Source organism: Triticum aestivum, chromosome 1B (assembly GCF_018294505.1).
Source record: "Triticum aestivum cultivar Chinese Spring chromosome 1B, IWGSC CS RefSeq v2.1, whole genome shotgun sequence".
Classification (NCBI taxonomy): Eukaryota; Viridiplantae; Streptophyta; class Magnoliopsida; order Poales; family Poaceae; genus Triticum; species Triticum aestivum.
The window spans coordinates 479,425,625-479,444,449 of NC_057795.1; the positions used below are offsets into that span (position 1 = coordinate 479,425,625).

General features: G+C 45.2%; 1 long non-coding RNA gene across 1 annotated transcript; it reads left to right on the top strand.

Annotated features, from left to right (window-relative positions):
* Positions 1-456: 456 nt before the first annotated feature.
* On the top strand, positions 457-3,768 carry LOC123132730 (uncharacterized). Its single transcript, XR_006465005.1, has 5 exons — positions 457-952; positions 1,302-1,420; positions 1,494-1,829; positions 2,180-2,347; positions 3,409-3,768. It is a non-coding gene; the product is annotated as an uncharacterized lncRNA (long non-coding RNA).
* The last annotated feature ends 15,057 nt before the right edge of the window (positions 3,769-18,825 follow it).

Here is an 18,825-nt window from a genome sequence, read left to right on the forward strand (position 1 = left end):
ACACAAAGAAAGAAGAAAAAAAGAAACAGAAAAGAAGAAAAAGGAAAAAACAGAAAAACTAATGAAAGCAACGAAAACCCGGTTCAAGGAACCTTCTAGAAGGTTCACAAAACCGGATTAGGCAGTTGGTAAGTATCTGAGTGGGCCGGCCCAGGCAGCGTCGCTCGGTTGTTCCCCCTGTGCGAAGCGCCCGCATTTTGCCGCAGTGAGCGGCCAATAGGAAATTCCGCGAATTAGGGTATGCCATAGGGACTTTAGTCTACACTACTATTAAAAGAGCAAACGTAAATTCTCCTAACTCCACACAACAAACTGTACAGAGGATAACCAAAGCCCTCCGATGAAATCAACTTAAGTAGATCCTACCGTTGATATTACGCTAATGATCTGCCACGCAAATCAACGTCCCGGATTGGATGTTCTGCCGAGCAGACGCTCCATGGTCTGTCAATTTCCATCCCCGATCCGCGCCCGCAGCTCCGGATTTTCGGATTGATTCCACCGGAATCGTGGCTCCTCGACCCATTTTTATTTGGCCCCACATCGGAAAGAACGGATCCGCAGCAACCTTGCCCACCATGGAGGCGGTGATAGCGGCGGCGGAAGAGAGCGTGCGTGCCAATGGGGCTACGAAGACGGTGGTCGTGGCCGAGGACGGGCGATATCACCAGGGCGACAACAATTACGGCGGCGGCAACAACCATGGCGGCCTGCAGTGAGCGTAGCAACTACGGCGGCCGCGGCGGCCGAGGAGGAGGAGGAGGAGGCCAGAGTCAGCCGCCCCCGACATGCACCAAGCCGCACTGCCGCAGGGCCTCCCCTCTTCGAGCGCTACCACGCAGAGGCAACACAGCTCGGGAAGAAGTTCCAGGCGATGGACATCAGTCGTGCCGCTGTAGATCCAATCGACCGGCGATGGAGCAGTTATTGGCGTTCCTCCGCGCGGCACCAGGTGCATCACTCCTCCACAATCCTCTCCCCGCCTCGCGGTCCCTACCAGAAGCCTTGCAAGCCGCAGCCTCCCAGATCCTCCTCTCAACGCATCTCCGCTTCCCCTGCGACGTTGCCGGCTTCACGATCTCCACCATGATGGGAGTCACAAGCTCAAGGGAGTGCGTCGAGGCCATGGCGATGTTGCTCCCTTCCTACCGTCCTCACCGTGTTCCGCCACTTGCGGCAGGAATCCATGGCGCAGGCGGAGAAGCCTCCTGCCGAGGAGTGATCCCTCCGTCATAAGACGAGGTTATTCAGTTACACTTACACACCCGCAGCTTAAAATTTGTTCCTTTCTATTTTTGCAGATTTTGAATTCAATGTGGTAGAGAACACCCACAAAATCATCACAAGGATTCATGAACCTACTTTCGAATGGAAGAAATGTGATGTTCAATTGCCATTAACCCGATCGATCTCTTGCATGGTAAATCTCCAATGGTTTGAATCTGGTTCCTCTGCGGACTATTATGATGTTTACAGAGTCGGATTTTGTGCAGGGGAAGGGGAGACCGAGGAGGAAATGGCGACCAAGAGGTGCGCAGGCACCCTGGGTGACAAGGGCCTCAGGGGGGAGAAGGTGTTCCTTAGTGCCGATCTGAACGTTCTGCTGGACGACGGCCTGAACATCACTGGTGACAACCGCATCCGCGCCTCCATGCCGTCCATCAAGTTCCTCATGGGGAAGGGCGCCAAGGTTGTCCTGGCCAACCATCTGGTGAGCGCACGCTTCTGCCATTCAGTCAGCCTCCCGTGTGGCGCACGACTGTAGCTGCTTGATGTCGTGAGCAACACCACTGGATGGCCCAGCCACCCCTTCATCGCAGACCTCGCTGGTATATTCCTTTGGGATCCCTATTCCTTTCTTGCTGTTCTGACAAAGGAAATTTCAAATCTTGTGTTTTTTTATTTGATACGCCCTGTGCCGAACTGCCGAAAACTTAATTCTAAGTGCCGCGACTGAAATTCCTGTTTAAGTTCATATGTTGCAATTCTGAAACTGGATTTTGTGTATGTATTTATTCTAATGTCCGTCGGATCAACTGTGCTAATTTACTTCTCATGTTAAACTGACGTGTGATACTGGGTTTTGTGTACTTTCAATAGTCTTGCAATTTTCGTTAGGATTTGGTGCGTAAGCATTTTCACATGATTTCTAACAATCCAGTTCATCTTTTCGTTGCAGAAGACTAACCAACTAGACGCAGATCCATTTCATTCTACTAAGTGTCCCAGGCTGTGTATGCTAGCCTCCTCCGCTACATTTGCAGGCCGCCGAGTCCAACTCCTCTGCGGTGCAGATCACCCGCCCACCGCGCTGCGCAACTCACGATGCAGGCGGCCCTCCTCCACGGTGAGGTGTTCTTCATGCTTATCGATATTAATTTAATTCAGAGTCTGTTTTGGTGTGTTTGGAGTGTGGATGGTAAGATGATGTGCTCAAATAGAATTAGAAGAGCAGGCATATCCATATGGTGGTACTTTTTTCATAATAAATGGTGGTGGTGCTAATTAACTATTGGCTCTTAGTTTGATTCAGAGTCTAGGTGCACTGCTAGAAACTTACTTTAGCAATTTCGCAAAGAAAAATCGACTTTTTGTTCAGCTGTTTGAACTTACTTTTCATATATGCTGATCACGGTTTAATTTCAAAATGAAAAGAGAATCCAATCCATACTGTGCTATAGTACTTTTTGGTGTAAACTAATTCAAGAGTACTACTTAAAATCTGATGGGGAATACTGATGATGCGTCATTTTGGACTAATCTTCTTAACTGAGACCAAATTTAAATGCCCTAGAGGCCGTAACACTAGGATGACTTACTCCTTTCAGCATCTAACATTTATTACCAAAAAAAAACTGAGAAAACTCCAGTTATGGTGATCATGTAGGCATGAGCCCCTGTGTTCTGGACAACTAAGGTTACATGCAAAATTACCTGATCATGTAGCAATTCGGATTTAGACGCATGCATTTAGATTGGGTGGTGAAGCGAGCCCGCCATTTTATTTCTCTGAAAGAACTATACAATGATCTTTGGCTATTGCTTTCAGTATTACAGTGACAACCTTTCTATGGTATTTTGTTGGACAACTTTTTGTGTAATGTCTGGCACCTCAATATACGTTAAATAAGTGCAAGCTTGGGTATATATTTTTCTCTCTCTCATGTTGTATTCATTTTATTTGCTCTGCTACTTTGGGTAAATAGAATCACGCACAAGCTCCAGTTAGTTCCTTATTTTGTCTGTTTCAGACTTAGGATTGTAGGGGAAAGTGTGAACTATGAATTCATACCAGAACTGGATTGGCCATGGCACGTCTTCACCGACGAGTCATGACGTCGACAACAATATTGAAGATTTCCCGTTTCCTTTATTTTCAAGCATCTCTCAAAAGTATAATATATGCAGGTTCATCATTCATGCGAGGGATATGAAAGATGAAACAGAAGTAAAAGGTGTTTATGCCTACGGGCTATGGAGCATCATAATGTTGGAGAAGTGTCGTGCCGATTTTATAGATCCAGTAGCATCCTACTACTCGCAGTTTCTGTGGTTCAATCAAATCAATAGTACAATTTTCAAATGATAAATTTGTTATGGTTAGATATAATTTTTGAAGTTTCGAGGTTTTGTGAGATGAGATGATGGCTCATATATGTCATTTTGGCAAAAGTCCCACTACGGTCATATCTTGTAGTTCAATTAGATAATGCAGTTTTCAAATGATACGTGATATGGTGATATGCTTTTATTTATGTATTTCCTATATTCCTCACCACCGGCATTTGTGCATGAATTGGCTACATGTGTGCAAAGCTAACTAAATAAGAACGAGATGAATTACATGTCTGCAAAACTAACCAAATATGAATGAGATGAATTTCTGGGCCGCAGTTTGTGCCAGAGCTTACTAGGAAAGAAACGCTCTATGGCAAAATCACCACTCTCCTATTATTTTTATTTTCACCGGTTTACGGACTTCATTCTTCACCAGAAGCCGCGGAAAATATTTATGAATAGCAACAAAACTAGCAATAACTATGTTTGTTTCTATGCCGCCCTGCTCCATGTAAGTCGACAAGTCTTTTACAATATCAGTCGGATAACAAATATAATTTTTCACCATGTTAATTTTTTTAATTTAAATTAGACTTTATTCCTCAAATAATGCTCATATCGTTTACAAGGAGATGTTAATTAGCAATACTACATGCTAGAGTCCATTCCCTGGAAGTACTTAACTTCCTCTTTGCAGAATCCACATACTATGTATTAACGTACATGTTAAAAATATGCTTACACAAGAGATTTTTCTTCTTCTCACGGTTATACGTGCATTGCACGTGCACGCTTACTAGTTCTGAGAAGTTGCGCAAGAGGAGTAGTTTATGGCAGTATAGCGCTTAAGTCGCGGAGATGGCCCTATAGCCCATGCTGGGCCATGACCCATTAAGATAGCTTGGTCACTCATCGGCCGCTCGGTTTGCTATGGATTTTTGTTCACTTGTGCATCTCCTATTATTAGTCGCTTGACTTAGCTCGGTACAGCGTTCTTTTCGCTAAAAAAATTTGGCTCAAAAAAAAGCTATCAATTTTTTTGTGAGTGTGTGGAATAAAGTGAATGAAACCAAAAAATGTTCACGTGTTTGATTTTATTCAAAATTTAATATAATTTCATGAATTTAAGAAAAATGTTCATGAAATATATTTATAAAATAATATAATTGCAAAATATTCAGGATTTTTTTAGGTCATCACAAATTTTCACTTGTTTTGGAAATATTCACGAATTTGAAAAATAAGTATTCATAAATTTATAAAATATTCTTGATTATTAAAAACGAAACAAACCAAAAAAGGGAAAAGAAAAATGTAGACGGCAAATAAAAACCGATCAAAACAAGCAGAAAAGGCACAGATAAGGAAAAAACAGCATGAAAACATTCTATAAAAATCCTAAAACCAAAAATCTTAGTATTATCCATACATGGGCAGGCTAGAAAGAACACGCTTCGTCTCGTGCTTCAAGCCAACAACGACAAGGGTTTATACCTCCATAGGTGGCGTCACCGATCTGCCTCATCTCTTGTGGTCTTAGGGCCATGGGGTTGCAGTGAATCTTGACCCTGGTTGACGAGAGGGCTTTGTTTTTGGATCTTTTTTTTAAGTTTTGTTAGGATTTGTGTTTTACTCGGGAAGGTGAGACGGCGGAGCCTTTCTGAAGAAGGAATAAGGTACTCCCCGCCTAGCCCCTTCCCGGTGATGCATCTAGTATCATCGGAGGACGTGTGGAGGTGTGTCTACAACAGATCTTGAAGGATTCAGTCGGCGGTTATCTTTGGTGGATCTGCTCGAATCCGGTCTTCGTTCGTCCATGTTCGCGTGTCTTCAGCTTGGATACTTCCGATTTAAGCATCTCTTTATCAGTGGTGGTTGTTGTTCCGGATGCACTGATACTATGGGGCCTTCGCAGTTAGCACAACAACTTCCCGACAGTCTACTATAGTAAGTTTTTTTCAACTTTGGCGAAGAGGGGCATTGACGGCAGCACGCCATCATTTTGCTTCAGTGCTTGCATTTGTCCCTTCGTGGTCTATAAAGCTGGATATATTTTTTATTATTTCTGACGTTCCTTGTACTGTCTGATTGAAGATGAATAGATTGAAAATTTTCCCACGAGAAAGAAAGAAAAAGAGTCAAACAAGATCTTTTTCCCCGAAACAAAAGATGAATAAGAATTTCCATCACCATCCGATGGAGGAGCTGAGGGGATGAAAGCATGGGCTTCGCTATTCCGTATCTTGGTGGGCCTATTTCATTTTGGGTTGAGGCCTCTGCTACAAATCGAACCTGTAAAATAGTACATGATAGAAGGAGGGCAACTAATCAAGGACTACTCGTTCGGGAGCCCCTGCAAGGGTTATTTGGGGTGGGCTGAGAGTACGTCATTTGTCACGCTCCCAGCTGCCTCGACATGTCGCGCTCTGGATGCTTCCTTCCGATTTTCTTTGTTTTTTAGTATGCATTCCCGGCTTTTAGATGATTTTTTTTTTCTGATTTTCGGTATTTCACCGGTTTTACATAGGACACGGATAAAAAAACATTCGGAAAAAAATCGTGAAAAATATGTTTTTTTCTTCCGCGAGAGGCACATATTTACTTCTCATGAAGGCACGAATCTGCTTCGACAAGAGGCACGGTCGAGTCTCTACGGAAGGGGAAAACACGTTTTATCTTATTTTTCCTTGTGCGAAAGGCACAAATTTACTTCTCATAGAGGCACGGATCTGCTTCCGCTCTTGAAAAGAAAAAAATTGCCTTTTCTTTTTTTGTCCTTTGACGAGATGCACAGATTTACTGCCCGTGGAGGCACGGATGTACTTCCACGAGAGGCACGGGCGTGCCCCCCCCCCCCCCCCCCGAATCCTTCCGCGAGAGGCACATATTTACTTTTTGTGGAGGAACGGATTTGCCTCTGCAAGAGGCACGAGGCGTGCCTCTCTGAAAGGAAAAATATATATTTTTTCTTCCACAAAAGGCACAGATTTACTTCTCATGAAGGCACGGATCTGCTTCTGCGAAAGGCACAGGCGTGCCTCTCGGAAAGAGGAAAAAATGCTCCCAGTTCAGGTTTTTTCGTCAAAAAAGTTTATCGAAAACTATCAACATGGGATCTAGTTTTAAAAATCTCGACGCGAGGAATCCAACGATGAAAACATTTTGAGATCTGGACACACGGTTTGATAGATAAAACGGTTTGAATAAATGAATCAACAAAAAATGGAAAACTCTGAGGTTGTGACAAGTGACGCATATAATGTATGACACTTGTCGCAACCTGGGGGTAAAAGTGACCTTTATAAAGAGTGCTCCTTAATTAAAGATTTTAACCCTAAAAGAAAATAGAGATTTCTGATAGAAGGGGAAAAGCGAAGTGAGATGATATGTATTGCGGGCGTGGCTATGTGCTGCCCACAGTGGTACCTATCAAAGCATCACCTACATCGAGGCGCTGAAGTGCCACACCAGTTACTGCGCCTACTAACATCAACTATGTTCTTTTTTTTATTCATATTTTTGTTTTCGAGAAAGCTAAGTTCCCGCCGACTGGTCGTTAGAGACAGGCACGAATGATTCTCGCACGCTTCCATCATCGTACATTCTAAATCCCGCGATGGTCGTTTGCTCATTTTTTTCAATAATGTAGCGGCAACAGGAATCGAACCCGCACCCTCGCTACTGACTTTGACTACCCGGTGACCATCTCAGCCAACCGCATGTTTTGTTTAGAAGTGGGGTAATTCAGTAGATACGTGATTACTGCGAGTAGGCCACTGCTGCCTTGTGACCATGAAGGGGAGCCTTCGGACCTGATAATTTAGGTACAAACACCATGATAACTTTTGACCCCTGGAAAAAAGTTATTGAAAACATACTCTATAAATAACATGCTAACACAGGCTCCTGGACCTGATAACTTATGTCCAAACACCACGATAACTTTTGACCCATGGAAAAGATATTGAAAACATACTCTTTAAATAACATGGTAACACAGACTTCCGGACCTGATAACTTATGTACAAACACGACGATAATTTTGACCCATGAAAAAAGTTGTTGAAAATATACGCACAACTAAGTTGATAACTTACTTAGTCGAGGTATGATAACTTTTGATCGGGAGGGGAGGGACTTATTGAAAAACACCCTTCGGTAATTCGTGTGTGAATAGCATGGTAATATACACACAACAGAGTTGATAACTTAATTAGTCTAGGCCTGATAACCTTTTGACTGGAAGAAGTTATCAAAACATACCAACATGTGATCTATTTTAGAAGGCCTTGTCGCAATGATTTTTTATGTGAAAATAGTTTTTGTATCAGTGTCTGTTTGAGTTACAAATTATTTTAAATTTTGGTGGAATCCTCCCTGACATTAGCATTTCCGTTCTCTAGGGCATGTGCATGTGCATGTGAGGAGAAGGTTGAAGAAACCATTTTTATGCCTCGGTAATTTCTCCGTAAACAACACGATAATTTACACTCAACTAGCATGATAACTTGCTTAGTACATGCGTGGTAAATTTTTATCTGAAAATATCATCGGAACATACCAATATGAGATTTAGTTTCAAAGTGAAGAATCTTTCATGTGAAAACAGTTGTTCGATCAAAGCAACAGTTTGAGCTACAAACCATTTTGAAGTTTCAAACTAGAGAGAATTTAGGATGACATCATAGTTTTGTCATCTAGTGCATATATGCATGTGCACATGGGAAGAAAATTTGGAGGACCATCTTTTTATGCCTGGTATTTCCTAAGAAAATAGCTTGGTAACTGTGTGTCGCATTCGTGATAACTTATGTAGCACATACGTGGTAACTTTTTACTCGAAAAAAAATCGTCGGGATAAACCATCATGAGATCTAGTTTCGAAGGTTTCGTTGAGATGAATCTTTTATGTGAAGACAGTTTTTCAATGCGGCCAATGGTTTGAGCTACAAAACATTTTGAATTTTCAATCTCAAAAAATAATCTCTTGACATCATTAGTCTTGTTTTTTCTGCATGAATGCAATTAGAAGATTCTAATTAAACAAGAATTGACGGAAACACACATAGAAAAGGATGCACACATGCATAGGATGTCGCGGGAGGGAGATAGGTAGGATCGTTCGGATATGCGCCTTAAATTCCAAACTTTAGGACGTTAGTTGCGTCCAAAATAATGTTCCTGATACTTTTAAAAGGGGTTTATACAATGTAAAAATAAATGTTCCCTTGGTTTAAAAAATGTATGTGGCGTTTTTAAAGAAATATTTACGTGTTTTTAGAAAAATTCCATGAAATATCTAACAATGTTTATAAATGTAAAAAATGGTTCGTGCAGTTTAAAAAATCTTTGTTGCAAAATTTACAATGTGTATTTGGAAAATATTAATGTGTATTCAATACATGTGTTTTATAAAAAAATGTACGTCAAATATTTGCAAACAGTCCAAAGTGTATCCGAAAAATGTTTCACATGTGCTCACAAAATGTACATTGTATACCAAGAAAAAAGTAGAGATGAGTTAAAAAATCGATAAAAACCACAAAGAAACAAAAGATAAAAGGAAAATCTGAAGAAAACAAAGAACGAAAGAAAAGAAAAGCAGAATATAATGAGGAATGAAAGAAAAACTGAGAGAAAACAATGACAAAACAAAGAAATCCAAAGATAAAATAAAAACAAAAACAAAGAAAACCATGAAAAACAAATAAAAACCGACGAAAATACAACAAGAAAACGAAAAACAAAACAAAACCAATGAAACCGAACCAATCGAACGTACGGCTTTCGGTACGAGTGGCAGCGACTATCGCCCTAAATAGGCCAGCTTGCTAGTGTGTCTTCCATAGGTGATTCCTATTAGGAATAGTTGTGGCAATGTATTGCTCGTAATGAGTGATACAACCGTGTCGCTCAAAGAGCTCCCATAGTGGGCTCCCAGAGTAATTGGCGTATCACTGCTAGCGCAAGTGTCCCCAATAGCGATTCCACTGGATTGTATTATTAAGAAAAGCAGCACCACAATCTCGAAAAAGTAAAACCGTGACCACACTGAACATATATTCCTAGTTTTACGCCTGTTTTTTTTACCTAGGTTGGTTTCTATTTTGAAAAACGTCAAGATACTCAAATAATGTCAACGAATTACAAAAAGTTCATGAATTCAAAAAAAAATGGTTCAAAAAATATTCATTTATTTGAAAAATGTTCATGAATTCAAATATTCTTCATGGATTCGAAAGATATTAATGAATTCAAAAAAATGGTTTATGGATTTTAAAATTCTCATGAATTCAAAAAAAATTCACTAATTCAAACAACTTCATGAACACAAAAAATGTTCGGAATTTAAAAAAAATCACATGAATTCAAGAATGTTCAAATATTGTTTATGAATTTGGTTAGATTTTTGAAATTTTCAAAAAATGTACACAGTTTTTGAAACTTTCTGAATATTGTTTTAGATTCTTAAAAAATAATTAAATTACAAGAAATGGGAAACACGAAATTTCGGGAAATAGTTAATATTTTTTGGAAAACATGTAAATTTATTGAAAATTTAAATGCTTTTCAAATTTGTGAAGTGTTGAAAAAACAAAGAAAAATGAAAATAAATAAAATGAAAAAACCAGCAAAATGGCCAAGGAACCTTCCAGAACATTCCTAAAACCAACCGCTGGTTCACGCTCGTACATTGTATCCTAATATGGCTCAGTACGATTTGGGCGGGCCCAATAGAGCGATGTAAGGGGCGATTACGTGAGGCATAAGTGATACTCCCTCTGTAAATTAATATAAGAGCATTTAGATTGCTAAAGTAGTGATCTAAATGCTTTATATTAATTTACGGAGGAAGTACATAGCATTTGCGGAAAAGTTGCCATAGAAAAAAATGCAGGAAAACGGTAACTTAATGTTAATGTTTCCCCTAGCTCTCGCGACTAGGGTTTTTCTCTCTGAGGCGACTCGCCCCCTCGGAGTCCTATATCCGATCACGACAATCCTCGCAGGGGTGTTCCCCTGCACTACAGTGTCTCACTCGGGATTGCATCCTCCTCAGATGCGATCTCGGCGACCAACGACGGCTGCGGTGGGGGTGGTTATGGCGGCGGCGGCGGTGTAACTGCAGCTCCTGATCTTGAATTTTTTTTCTGGCCAACTAGATATCAATGAGGAAGAATTCGATGATGTGTAGATCGATGATGAGGACCCGGAGATCAAAGAGAGCGCTCGTTTGTGAGCCCTTGCTAGGGTTCATACCGACAAAACTTTTTCGCCGTCGTCCTTCTACAAGGAGATGCGGGCGGCGTCGAAACCTGCACAAGGCGTTAGATTCCGGCCGGTCGGGCCGAACAGATCGTCGTACAGCCTCGTGCCTGGGGGACTGGGAGAGGATCATGAAGCAAGGGCCATGGCTGTTCCGCAACATGGCGATGCTGTTGTGCACATATGATGGATTCAGTCGAGCTGAAGAGGTGGTGTTTGATCACACGCCGATATGGCTCCAGATTCACAAGCTCTCGGATCCCTATTGCAAGGATCACATAGTCGAGAAGCTGTTGAAGGGCGCTGGGGAGATATTGGAGATGCGGCTGAGTGGTAATACGAGGGGGGATTATGTGAGGATTAGGGTTAACCACAACATCAAACCTCCTCACCAAGTTTTTCAGTATTGTGCGAGCAAAGGAGAGACAGGTGTACCTTGTTCGCTACGAGAAACTAGCTCGTTTTTGCAAGGTGTGTGGATTGATAGGCCATGATCATAAGGAGTGTGGGCTAGGTATACACGGCAAGAAACAGATGAAGTATGGAGATTGGTTAGATGTGGACGGGCCGTCTAGGCCAGGACAAAGTGTGGCTGCAAGCAGGCAACCTGGCCCCCGGCCGGCGGGCAAAGGGGGAAGCCAAACTAATCCGTCAGTGCCAAGGGAGGAGGCGACCGACCCTGAAACCCTAGACACGGCGACAAGCCCTCTGAAGCAGGTTGTGGCTAGGATGGAGGTGGACAAGGATGCAAGGAAACGTATGAATATGGATGAAGCCGAGACGGGGCTCCAAAGCTTTCCAGGTGCTCCTAAAGCTCTGTTGGCCCTAACCGATGGAAGTGGGGTGGATGCTACAGAGAATAACTCGCCAGCAAGTAGTGACTCAAGTAACGAGCGACTGAAAATTTCAAAGGAAGGTGAAAATAATGAGATATCGGCGGCCTCCCTTGAGGTGGACCGCCGGACACAATGAATATCCTCGCGTGGAACTGCCGGGAGGGGGGAGGACAGTTCGAGATGTGTTGGCCCTCTCTAAAGCCAACGTACCCAACCTAGTCTTCTTAAGTGAGACTAGGCAAGATGTGGTGAGAATGGAAAAGCTGAAGTGGAGATTGGGGTTAAAAGGATTCCATGGTGTGAGTTCGGATGGAAGAAGTGGTGGTTTGGCCCTCTTTTGGGATGAAGCCCTGACGGTGACTGTCTTGGATTCGTGCAGTTGCTATATTGATGTTCATGTTGATGATGTGGGTGGTGGGACCTCATGGAGAGGGACCTTTGTGTATGGAGAGCCTAGAACAAAAAACAGACACCTTATGTGGGAACATCTAGTTCGGCTCAGGGCAAGCTCGCAGGATCCGTGGTTGGTTTGTGGAGATTTCAACGAAGCTATGTGGCAACATGAGCATCTTTCCAGGAATCTGAGATCAGAAATGGAAATGCTAGCCTTCAGAGACTGCTTGCTGCTATGTGAGCTCGAGGATCTGGGATTCTCAGGCATACCTTACACATACAAAATAGACAAGAGGGGAATTGTAATGTTCAAGTTAGACTTGATCGAGCGTGTGCGAATGAGGCGTGGCATGACCTCTTCCCGGCTACACAGGTGGTGCATTTGGCATCACCGTGTTCTGATCATAGCCCAGTCCTAATACAAATGGGCGGGGTTCAGATGGCCCGACAGAGTGGACAGCCCCCCCCCCCCCCCCCCCCCCCGTTATGAAATTATGTGGGAAAGACACCCCGCGCTGGCTGAGGTGGTGTCGAGATCATGGGCTAGAAACCCTCAACTAGGCGACTTGGGTTCGGTTGCCGCATCACTAAAACAACTCATGAGGGATTTAAAGGCATGGAGTAAAGCAAACTTTGGCAATGTAATAAAAGAGACTGAGGCCCTGCGAGGTCAGTTAGCTGAGCTACAGATGGCAGGGGCTGGTCGGTCTCAAATTCGAAGCAAGATGAACCAACTTGACGAACTCCTCTACCGTGAGGAGATGATGTGGCTCCAAAGGTCACGTATCACGTGGCTTAAGGAGGGAGTGCGCAATACTAAGTATCTCCACCACCGGGCGGTGTGGAGGGTGCGAAGGAATTATATCCAACGTCTACGGAAATCAGATGGGACCTGGTGTAATGCTCCAACTGATATGGAGAGAATGGCGTCCTCATACTTTAAAGAAGTTTACACAAAGGATCCAACCCTTGATTATTCTGCGGTTCTGGACTGCATTCTTCCAAAAGTCAGCCCAGAAATGAACATTGCTCTTGATGCACCATATTTAGAAGAGGAAATCTCATATGCTTTATTCCAAATAGGGCCTCTCAAAGCACCGGGCGTTGATGGTTTTCCGGCCCGTTTTTATCAGAGAAACTGGGAGGAGTTGAAAACAGATATCATTGGTGCAGTATAGAAGTTTTTTGTCAGTGGTACCATGCCCGAGGGGGTTAATGAAACGGCAATAGTGTTGATTCCAAAAATATGGCATCCACAAGAATTAAGAGACTTTCGCCCAATTAGTCTTTGCAATGTCATTTATAAAATTGTTTCAAAGTGCATGGTTAATAGGTTGAGACCCCTGCTTGGGGAGCTGGTCTTTGAAAATCAGAGAGCTTTTGTTCCAGGGAGGCTTATCACAGATAATTCGATAATTGCTTTCGAATGCATACATCATATTCAGTCACTGAAGGAAAATGAACCCGCTCTTTGTGCCTACAATCTCGACTTTTCTAAAGCGCATGATCGAGTTGATTGGGTGTTTCTGGAGAGGGCCTTACACAAATGGGGGTTCTCACAAGCATGGATCTCTTGTGTTATGGCTTATGTATCCTCGGTGAAATATTCCGTGAAGTTCAATGGCAAGATCTTAGAGTCTTGCACCCCGTCGAGAGGGCTACGTCAAGGTAACCCTTTATCCCCCTTTCCATTCCTCTTTATTGCCGATGTAATGTATGCACTATTAAATAAAGCAATGACTAAGGATGGTCTTAAAGGGGTGAAAATTTGTAGAAGGGCCCCGGAGATTTCACATCTACTATTTGCAGATGATTCACTCTTGTTTTTTGAAGCCTCAAAATAGCAGGCACACCTGGTGAAGGGTTTGTTGAACACCTATGCATTGGCCACGTGCCAGTTAATTAATCTAGCAAAGTGTTCCATCCTATTCTCAGACTCCTGCTTGCCTGCGGTAGTGGATGAGGTGAAGAGAATTCTGGAGATTGAACAGGAGGTTTTTGAGCCTAAGTACCTTGGCCTGCCGGTGCCCGAAGGTAGAATGAATAAAGGAAAATTTGAAATGGTTCAAGATAGATTAAGGAAGAGGTTGATTGACTGGAACGAACAGTATATGTCATCTGGTAATAAGGAGATCCTAATAAAATCTGTTGCCTAGGCCATTCCAGCTTATGTCATGAGTGTATTTAGACTACCAGCTTCGGTGTGTGATGAATTGACCAGGCTGATGCGTCAGTACTGGTGGGGTGTTGAGAAAGGAAAGAACAAGATGGCGTGGCTCAGTTGGGATAAAATGAGATTACCTAAGGCAATGGGTGGCTTGGGGTTCAGAGATATGAGAGCTTCTAATCAGGCGCTTCTCACTAAGCAGGCCTGGCGTCTCATTGACACTCCGGACAGCCTTTGTGCCAGGTTGTTGAAGGCCAAATACTACCCCTCAGGCAACCTGCTGGATACGGTATTCCCCAACCATGGATCGGCGGTCTGGAAAAGTATCCTTCATGGCCTCGAGTTGTTAAAAGCATGAATTATATGGCGAGTTGGGAATGGTTCAAATATAAGAACCTAGAGGGATCCATGGATCCCGAGGGCATCGTCTTTTCAGCCTATAACACCAAAGCGCACGTCCCGCCTAAACCGAGTCTCTGATTTCCTAGATGGGAATGGTGCATGGCGGATGGATAGGCTGACGCAACACTTTTGGTAGATGGACATTGATCACATTCTAAAAATAAGAACGTCCCCAAGGCAGCGTTGTGATTTTATCTCCTGGTTCCCGGAGATGAATGGGCGGTTTTCAGTAAAAAGTGCCTATAAATTGGCTACAAGTGCTCATGATGCAGCCTTTATAGTAGGATCATCTTCAGAAGCACCAAATGGCAGGAGATCAATTTGTGTATGGAAAGCATCGGTGCCACAGAAGATGAAGATAGCAGTTTGGAAGGTGGTGGTCAGGCCTTGCCGACTGCAGCTTGCAAAAAATACACACATGTCTCTAAGCAATCTACTTGCCCGCTATGTGGTGTTGAAGAGGAGAATGAATTCCATGCCTTAATCACATGTGATCATGTGCGTACTCTGTGGATAAACATGCGCGCAAGATGGCCTCTCCCGTCGGATAGACTCTTGATCAACACCGGCAAGGAGTGGCTTATGAATCTGCTCACTCAATGCTCAAATCAGGTTTGAAATATGGTGATCATGCTGCTATGGCGTATATGGCAGTTGCGGAACGATTGCTCACATGGCAAGGATGTACCATCGGTGGGGGCAACAGTGGACTATCTGGACAGTTATTACAAGTCCATTCGGCTTGCTAGTTGCTTTACCATGGAAGAAATACTAAAAGGAAAAATGTCGGTCTCGGAATAGAAGACCGACACACAGTACAAACAGCCAGCGCCACCATGGCTGGCTCCTGGGCCGAGGACTGTCGCGCTATCCGTTGATGGATCCTTCCGGGAAGCAGATGGTTCGGCAGCGACCGGAATCGTATTGAGGGATGGGTCAGGTATGGTACTGTTGGCGGCTTATCGCTACATGTTTAACTGTAATGATGCTTTGGAGGCGGAGATCCATGCTATCATGCAGGGTATGGCTTTGGCCATCCAACACATAGTACTTCCGGTGGTTGTGCAGTCCGACTCGGCGATTGGCCTCTCAATGTTGGCTACTGATGGCCTCACCAAATCAGCATATGGGCATCTGATCCTCGAGATTAAAGAGTTGATGAAGGAAAGGGAGTTTTTACCTCAGAAATTACACCGTAGTCAGAATAGTGTAGCAGATCAGTTGGCAAACTATAGCTGCAACTAGCGAACCACGGCTGTGTGGGTTCACTCGGTTCCACTTTGTATTGAGGATCTTTGGCCTCTCAATTGTAACACTGTGACAATGCAATAAAACTCCCTTTTACCCCGAAAAAAAAGAAAAAATGAGGGAAAGAGAGGATGGTGGTCAAGGGGAGAGGACATGCCACCAATTTGCGAACTAGTAGAAATGAAGGTTGATCACGTGCAGCTCTCACTAGCATCACGATCACCAAGTGGTGGGGCCCATGGATCAGGATCGGGATCCAACATCGCGGAGGTGCCCTACCCTGTGGGGTGTCATGCTGTAGCGAACGGAGTAGATCACCAGTTTAGGAACATGGTAGATAAAAGGACATTTGATTCTTGAAAAAAAAAAGAAAAGGAAAGATAAGGGCATGTCCAACGCTCCAGGTTGGACAGCTGCTCCAGCACTCCACATAGGATCGGATTGTCCAGTTTACCAAAAGGTATAACTTGCAGACACAAGCGGGATCTTGCAGAGGAGGCCGCTTCCTCACTGCCAAAACTCACAGGACCACGCCTTGGCTCCTCTCATCTTGTGGTGGCGGTTTGATAAAGTGAATTAGAGGAACTTGCTCCTGTCATACCTCAAACCACTGCTTCCATTGGGTGGTAAATGTTCAAACGGTGGTCTTATAGCTACATATCTATGTGGATGGGATGAGACCACCGCTTGGTGCTGCTACCTCTGTACATGCCCTAAGGGACATTCTACGGCGCGATGGCGTACGCACGCGACGCACATCACGCTGTACACATCACCCCTGCCATCACCGGCGCATCGTCGCATTAGCATTACAAATATACTTTTTTAGAAAAAGAGGAGGACCCCCGACCTCTGCATCTGGGCGATAAATATGGTCATTTTATTAATTATTTTCACAAGACCTTACAAAGTCATATAATAATAAGACTAAAGCCACCGTCTAAGCAACAATTGTCGCTACTTTTATCCAATTGATGAAGGGGCGCTGATAGTCTGGGCCTAATACCTAACAGACATCGTAGCCAAACCTAAATATCTAAGACCTGAGGTCCCAACCAGGACGCTTGCCGGGTATGGGGCACCTACCAGTCCGGCGCACTCCTCAACCAGGACATCTGCCGGGTATGAGACCGCCGCAGCCACCTGCCACCAATCCATCTTCAGTGATGTACTGCTACACCACCTTGCCCGGCCTCTCTGCCATCGACGCCACCACGACGCCTGATGACGTCACCCTCCTGCGCGAGTCCCTCGCCACACATCGTGCGCCAAGTCTCCACTGCGCCAGGCTGCCGAGAAACGCCAATGTGCAGGATGAACACTGCTCCACCAATTATTTCGTCCACTGGTTCCTCGAGCCCATGTACACCTCCACGAATGATGCCACAAGAGGGAAACGACACAATAATGCCGCCGTCATCCGATCTACTGATCTAGGGTTTCCCCCGGAGGTATCAGATAGTGGCCTGGAACTTCTCAACAGCGATGACTTAAACAAGGGAACGACACCAAATAGTGCCGCCATCGCCGGCCTCGGCAGCAGCCGCGAGCAGGTCTTCACCCAGATCTGTTCCAATGGCCTTCATCAAGCGTCTTGCGCACGGATCGACCACCACCGCGGTCACCGTGTCGCCCGTCGCGAGACCACAGCCGCCGACACATCCTCCGCCGTTCGGGGCCGCCACCCCGATCCAGCCCTCGCTGGCCGCCGAAACGAAGCCACCGAGCCCCATCGAGGACGGCCAACGGGGGCGGAGAAGCTAGATCCGGGCAAGCCCGGCCATGATCCGGCCTCTCCCCGTGCTGTAGCAACTCCCGCGGCCCTGCATCTCGCCCGCGCCCGAGACGACGCAGGCAGCGCATGCACGCACAACGCCACGGAGAGGGGAAACGCCCCGCCGCCACCTTCCCTCGGGCGCGCGCGGACTTCGCCGACGGCCCCTCCAACGGCGGCGAAGCGAGGGAGGGGGCGAGGGGGACCTGGCGGCGGCGGCGCTAGGGTTCCCCTGTGTTGCCCGGGGGCGACGCGGGTCGAGAGGGGGCAAGCATGGCAGATAAAAGGAACACCCTCTCCCTCAATGGCTTGGAGAAGGCGATCTGACGGTGTTGAAAACTGTCCGCCAGATCTTAAGCCACCGGCCGTCCGCTAACCAGGCAATCCCGAAGACTTGACAAGTTGACATGCATCCCTCTCGTCCTTGCATGGCCAGCCGTACCGGGCAGCGGGCAGGCAATATTCTTGCCCCCCTCGTGCAGGCCTGTCCGCTCCCCGCCCCGCCCCTACTAGAAGAAGAAGGCTAGCGAGCTGATGACGATTTTGACGCGAACAAACAGCGATCGACGTCGATCACACGACCACATGCACGGCACTGTGTCCGTGTCCGGCAAAAGGCAAGGCTGCCTACTCCGTAGACGTGCAGGCGAGGCGCAGTGCCACCATTGCCCTAGCTAGCTAGCCCTAGACGTGCACTTTATCGAGAAGTTGTGCCGTGCCGTGACTCACGACGTCACCTCAAACATGGCCGCTTTTGAACTTTAGCTGCCTGCCCGTTACTGTTGGCGCCACAGTAAGGCCTCATCGACGTGACGTGTAAATAGTCAGTGGATCCGTCCGCCCGTCGATGATCACAGCGCCGCATGGCTTGGTTGGTTCGTTCATTGCTTGGCCTAATGGAAAGTGAGACGTACTAGTAGTACGTAGATCCTTGTCGTTGCCATGATTAGCGTAAGCCATGTGTACGTGCATGGCATTGTCGAAGGGCCGTTGGCCGATCTTATATTAGATAGAAAGGAAAGAGTACATCCAGGCTGACCTTTTAGGCGATCTAGAACTGACAGCCAACCGAGCCTAAGCTCAAGACAAGAAGAGAAAAAGGCCAGGCTGAAACCATAGGCAGGCTACAAAAGAAAGGAACATGCAGCATATTAGCCGAAGTCGTCTACACAACCAGCCGA